The sequence below is a fragment of the Panthera onca genome, chromosome D1 (assembly GCF_046562875.1).
Source record: "Panthera onca isolate mPanOnc1 chromosome D1, mPanOnc1 haplotype 2, whole genome shotgun sequence".
In the NCBI taxonomy this organism is placed as follows: domain Eukaryota; kingdom Metazoa; phylum Chordata; class Mammalia; order Carnivora; family Felidae; genus Panthera; species Panthera onca.
Window position 1 is genome coordinate 93196862 of NC_138348.1, and position 7195 is coordinate 93204056.

The following is a 7195-nucleotide window of genomic DNA, read 5'->3' on the forward strand; positions in this document are numbered from 1 at the left end:
CTGCTGTGTGAAGGAGCACAGAATTCTGTGCCTTAAAAGTGCTCTGCAGGTGGCCTAAAGATTTCCAGGGTATGTTTCCATCTCTAAAGAGAAGACATTGTGGGGTGAGCCACCTGGGTGGCTCAGTAGGTTAAGGGTCCGACTTGGGCTCAGGCCATGATCTCGAGGTTGGTGGGTTTGAGCCCCACATGTGGGTCTGTGCTGACAGGTCAGAGCCTTAAGCCTGCTTCGGATTCTGTGTGTCCCTCTCTCTCTGCCCCTCACGCTCCCCAACTGTCACCCTCTCTCTCAAAAATAAATTTAAAAACCATTAAAAAAATTTTTTTTAAAGAAGATATTGTGAGATCTTTGGATACAAGCCCACAGGTGAATTGTACGGGGCCGGGGGGGGGGGGAGGGGGGAGAGAGGAAGCATTCACTTGGAAAATAAAGTTGTTAATAGAGCATAAAATAGAAACGGGTCTGTGCAAATTGGCTTCAGCCCCAACACCGCACTGCCCCCAAGTCCTAGGGGTGGCCAGACCCTACGCGCAAGGTCAGCAAAAGAAGGCAACAATTCCACCAAACAGGTCAGGGCCCAGAATGAAGGGCCTGGCTGTTCCCAGCCCTAGAATCAAGCAAAAAGAGGGTAAGCAGAGTTGTGAAACCCTGTTGATGCCAGGCAGTCAGAGGCTGAGGTCTGGTGGCAGAAATGAAGACAACAAGGAGAGGACAGGAGGTAAAGGGGTGGAGAGAAAAGAGGAAAGGAGGCGGAAGGAGCCAATGCTAGATTAGGTACAGTACAGAGAGGTGAAACACCAACGGGAGAGCATAGCAAACAGCAGCTAACTTAACCCCCAATTATACCACTCACTATGCCTAGATGTCCGTTCATTTCATTCTCACAAGTCAGTGAGATGGGCATTATCCATCTGGGATCCATTCTGGTTTACCTGGGATAATCCCAGGAGACACCTGATGTTTCAGAATGTATGACAGACCAGCTCTGGGGTCAGCAACACCCAGTAGACATTAGGCCTGAATGAAAGCAGGTTAAGGGGTAGAAAACAAACTAGAAAAATGAGCTGATATCCCCAGGAAGACAGCTACTTGTTCCTAAGGGACTAAAGAGAAGGATAGAGTTGAAATACAAATGAGCCAAGGAAGCCGCTGAGTTACTCGATGCTATACGGGAGGAGAACATGGACATCACTTGAGGAATGGAGGGGACCATCTCCATGGCTCCAGAGGTGCCACCCAGTCTTCAGTGGTGTGGAACATCTCTTTTGATTTCAGACAGTAAGAAGACAAGTAATAACTCTCATCACTGCTCGTTTCACATGCCTCTCAGGAGACATGGTGTTTGTGCCTCTTAGCGGACCATGCTTGCCTGGGGCTGGAGCTCTCAGAGAGACATTACTAATATGCCCTCGTCGTGGTACGGCTAATGTGCCCGGAGTGCCAACAAGTAGCTGGGAGCAGGGCCAGTCCTGAGATAGTCTTTGCCTTGTTCCAGTTCCTTCCCTGTGAGTTCCAGCCACATACTCCTGTTCAGGGGCCAGGATGGCAGCTTGGTAATGTCTTTGGTAATAATAGACTCTTACCAATGTCCCTTACTTGCTCCTGTGGGTGAGCGGGACAATCTCCTTATTTCCTGCAGCTTGGGGGAGTGACAAAGAGGATGTTATGGCTCAGATAATCCTTTCACTCACCTACACAAGCTCTCCACTCTTGACTCACCTTCCTGTTCTCTGGCACCCCTTACACTCCTCAAACCCTGCAGGGTGCGGACAGCAGTATCTGATGGCAATAAGAAGGGAATGGATGAGTTACTGAATCTGAAACTAAAGGAAAAGATATCTAGTTCTTATTGTGGATAGTCCTCCATCATTTGTCAAAAATGCTTACTGTGGTTTAGGGGCACCTGGGTGGCTTGGTCGGTTGGGTGTCCGGCTTCAGCTGGGGTTGTGATCTCGCAGTTCGTGGGTTTGGACCCCACGTCGGGCTCTGTGCTGACAGCTCGAAGCCTGGAGCCTGCTTTGGATTCTGTGTTTCCCTCTCTCTCTGCCCCTCCCCTGCTCACGCTTTGTCTCTCTCTGTCTCTCAAGGATAAATAAACATTAAAAAAAAATGCTTGCTGTGGTTTAGTATCATGCACTTATAGGACAGGAGATGGCCTTTTTGTTCATCAAATGCCAGTTCTTACTGCTAGCAAGTGTCACTGATCACCCACAGGACTTTCTGGGTAGCCAGTAGGCTGTACTGGCCCTTTTAGATATGGCAACAGCATCCTCCCTGTTTTTTTCTAAGGGACCCGGAGACCCAAAGGCTGGAGGAAGCCTATGAGAAGTGCCATGAGAATAAGCCATTAGGCAACAGAACTCCAAAATCCAACCACACACATACAAGTGTTATTCTCACTGCCCTCCTCCCCACTTTTGTCTTACTAAACAGAAAGTGGCATCATTTTTTATGATAATTATTGTGAAATTTCTTGATAGAATCAAGACCCAGACCCTTGATTAATGGGGTAGGAGTTGGGATATTAGGGGACATAGAGATTATCCAACCTTTCAAAGAATCAATTTCAGGGTGCCTGGGTGACTCAGTCACGTAAGCGTCAGATTCTTGGTTTTGGCTCGGTCATGATCTCAGTTGGTGAGTTCAAGCCCCACATCGGGCTCTGCACTGACAGCTAGCTGCAGAGCCTGCTTGGGATTCTCTGTCTCCCTCTCTCTCTGCCCACCACCCCCACGCTGTCTATCTCTCTCTCTCAGAAATAAATAAACATTAAAAAAAAATAAAGATTCAAGTTCATATTAGGCCTTTTTATTAAGATGCTGAGTATTGTAGTGAAAACAACATAGGCTTGAGACGGAGTCGATCCTAAGATATTACTACCTCTCTGAACCTCAGTTCTTTCAGCTGTGAAATGTGGGTCATAATATCTACCCTGCAGGGTGGCTGTAAGAATTAAAAATTGTGCATATAAGGGAACCTGGGTGGCTCAGTCAGTTGAGCATCTGACTTTTGATTTCCATTAAGGTCATGATCTCACAGTTTGTGAGTTTGAGCCCCACATTGGGCTCTGCGCTGACAGTGTGGAACCTGCTTGAGATACTCTCTCTCTTTCTCAGCCCCTCCCCTGCTTGTGTGCTCTGTTTCTCTCTCTCAAAATAAATAAACTTTGAAAATTCTGCATATAAAAAGTGCCTGGCCAGATTAAGTAGGTTTGGTAAGTGGAGCACTGATTATTATATGTGCATGAGATATTGCCTACAATGGACAGACACCAATGGTCACTACAAATGAGAACAAAACATAGGGGTCAAGATTGGAGTCCTTAAAAACCACCAATGAGTATAGCAAATAGGTTTGACTTGTAAATCCTTAATATCCTGTGTGTGTATATGTGTTTGTGTGTGCATGTGTATGTATATGGGTATCTGTGTATATATGACTTTACTCAGTGAAGTTATTGTAAGCATCATGATAACACATGTTGAATAATTTCAGGTTGACAAGGATGGATGTATGGGTTGAGTAAAGTGTCATAAAAAAATGAAAGAAGCTATTATTATTTCAAATATGTCAGATGCTGACATTTCACTAAAAAGAACTGCAATTAAATATCTTCTAGCTGGGGCGCTTGGGTGGCTCAGTCGGTGAAGCGTCCGACTTCAGCTCAGGTCATGATCTCCTGGTTGATGAGTTTGAGCCCCGTGTCAGGCTCTGTGCCGACAGCTCAGAGCCTGGACCCTGCTTCAGATTCTGTGTCTTCCTCTCTCTCTGCCCCTCCCCGACTCATGCTTTCTCTCTCTCTCTCTCAAAAATAAATAAACACTGGGGGGCCTGGGGGGCTCAGTCAGTTAAGTGTCCGACTCTTGGTTTTGGCTCAGGTCATGATCTCATGAGTTCGAGCCCCATATTGGGCTCCATGCTGACAGCACGGAGACTGCCTGGGATTCTCTCTCTCCGTCTCTCTCTCTGCCCCTCCTCTGCTCTGTCTCTCAAAATAAATTAAATAAATAAATAAATAAATAAATAAATAAATAAATTCTTCCAGCCAACACAGTCAAAAGATAGAGACAAGCAAAGTGACCATGTACCCCAAGAGATTTTGTTTCATTGAAAAGACAATGTTCTGGAAGGGTTTGGCCAAGAAAGTTCTAGCCTTGATATAAATGGTCAAAAGTAAGGGCTTCAGTCTCTTCAAGGCAGGACTGATGGATGGTTCATACTGGCCAGAAGAATGGTCTTTAAAGGAGACTACTATCAGCTGAACAAGGAGGCGGCCCTGCTCTCAAATGGTCAACCAGTGATGGCAGCAAATATATATGAGCGTGACCTAAAAGCAGGAAAGGGAGGAGCAGATTGAGGAAGCAGTTAAATCATTAGTCTCCCAAAGTCATTTTTTTGGGGGGTATGTGTGCAGAAATAAAAAAAAAAAAAAGATATGGTAATGACAAAAGTGAGGTGGCCTCAGGCAGCCTAGTCATGCAAGCTGAGGACAATTTTTGGCTGCTCTGGTATCTGGAAGTAACAAGTTACTCATCTATTCATTTAATAAACACTTGTTAAGTGTCAACTATGTGCCAGGCACAGCACTCTGCTAGAGATACATTGATAAATAGGACAGGTACTGCCCCTACCCTCAAAGGATTTACAGTTGAATGGGACAGAGATGGATAGAGACATAATTCCACCTCAAAGAGCTCCAGTAGAATAAATCAGTTCAAATAAGAAATAGCTTGCAGGATTATGTTCATTCTGCTATGGTGGCACTGAGAAAGGTTCCGATAACTGGGAAAGTCTTGAAAGGCTTCACAGCAGGTAATACAAGAAGCAGAACTGAAGTACAGCTAGGTGACTGCCAAGTAGAGAAGAGGAGACAGGAGCAGCAGAGTGCACAGGCACTAGTGTGTGCTCAACAAGGAAGCACAAAAAAGCAAGACAGATATATTTAAGTGGTGCATGCGAAATCCATGTAGCTGGAGGGTGGCATGTCCAAAGTGTGGAGCTGCAGACGTTAGGACTGTTATACCTGGTTGTAAGATACTGAAGAGCCTTAAAAGTCCATGTTAAGGGCTTGGGATTTTAGCCTTTGGACAGGATATGATGAGGAGGGTTTTAAGGAGGGTTGAGACATGATCGGATTTATGTCCTTAGAGGAGAAATGGCCACTTGAAAGCTCTTTGTGAGATTTCTCGTTCTGGATCAAGATGGAATAGACTCAATTCTCCCTACTCTCACTAAATGCTGAAAACCCTGGGCATTATATATATATATATATATATATATATATATATATATATATAGCAACATATACATGACTCTGGATGAGCTAGGAAAAGATCTGAGGAGAGACACAGCAGTGATTTGTCTGTGTTTGCTTTTTGCTTCATCTATCTGAACTGGATGTTGGAGAAGCCAGCCATCTGGAAGAGCCAACAGCACAAAGAAGAAGAAAAAAAGAAAAGCCAGCTATATCTAGTTAAAGGATCCAGACGGGGGTAGTCTAGCAATAGCCACCCTACTCCCACCAAACACCACAGAAAACTTGGCAGCCCCTTCCCACTCCTACCAGCAAAAGCAAAGCAGGGAGCCTCAACATCCATTTGGGCCTGGCTGTAACGAGGTATCCCCCCAGCCCCACAGTCAGAGTGGTGTAAGGAAACTACAAATGGGAGGCCAGAACTTTCACCAGCTTCCAGTGGTAATGAGCACCTAGCCCCTAACACCACGGTGTTAGTGGAGGACATGTGGGGATCAGTAAGGAGGCACCCTCCTGATCCCAGGCAGGGTGATGTCAGTAGAGAGCCAGAACTCCCACTAACCAAGCGGTAATGAGGTGTCCTTCCCCAACCCCCACCAAAGGGTATCAATGGAGGCCAAGAAGAAAGCTGGATTTCAACCACCCACCTGACAGAAAGGATTAAAACCAGAACCCAACTGCATGCTATCCCTTTCTTAAAAAACTAAACATTCACTTACCATACAGTCCATTAGCGATACTCTGGGCATTTATCTCAAATAAGTGAAATCTTCTGTCCACACAAACCTGTACACAAATGTCCACAGCAGCCTTATCTGTAATGGCAAAATACTAGAAACAACCAAAATGTCCCTCAATGAATGAGGGGTTAAACAAACTGTGGTCCCCATACCACGGGACACAATTCAACAATAAGGGGAACAAGCTATTGATACACACAGCAACTTGGATAGATCTCGGTGTCATTAAGCTGAGAGAAAAAAAATTAATCTCAAATGACCACTTGCTGTATGATTCCACTTATCTAATGTTCTCGAAATGACAAAATTATGGAGATGGAAATGGATTAGTGGTAGCCGGGGGTTAGAGACGGTGGTAAACGGGAGGGGTGTGCGAGTATGACTACAGGGGTAGTAAGAGGAGATCTTTGTGGTGATGGAATAATTTTGTATCTTGACTGTGGTGGTATTTACACAAATCTACACAGGTGGAAATGGCACACATAAAACTATACATACATATTGTACCAATGTCAACTTTCTGGTTTTGATATTATACTATAGTTACATAAAATATAACCATTGGGGGAAACCAGGTGAAGCCTACATAGAACCTATCTGAACTACTTTTACAACTTCCTGTATACCTGTAATTATTTTTTAAAAGTTTTGTAACAAGACAAGTGTTGGGGGGTCGGAGGGGGAGGCAGCTGTTCATCAACTTTTAAGTTCCTTCCAGTAGTTCTCAGCTTGCTAATTCTAGAAACAAGAGATGGGAAAAAAAATAAGAAATTTACCTTTTAAATATAAATTCCCTCTTTTGAGAATATGCCGTAAGTAGCGGGATGAGCTGTCCATATGACTCAAGTTAACATCAAGCAAGATTTCGGTAGTGTTCCTTAGATTCCAAGTTCTTAGTTCTTTTTTTTTTTTTTTTTTTTTTAAATATTTTTAATGTTTACTTATTTTTGAGAGAGAGAGAGAGAGTGTGAATGGGGGAGTGGCAGAGAGAGAGGGAGACACAGAATCGGAAGCAGGCTCCAGGCTCCAAGCTGTCCACACAGAGTCCGACTCTGGGCCCGAACTCACTGACCGTGAGATCATGACCTCAGCCAAAGTTGGACGCTTAAACCGACTGAGCCATCCAGGTACCACCCCAGTTCCTAGTTCTTGTCTGACACCTTCCTCTGCACCACTGGATGGCTAGGAGATAATCTCCTCA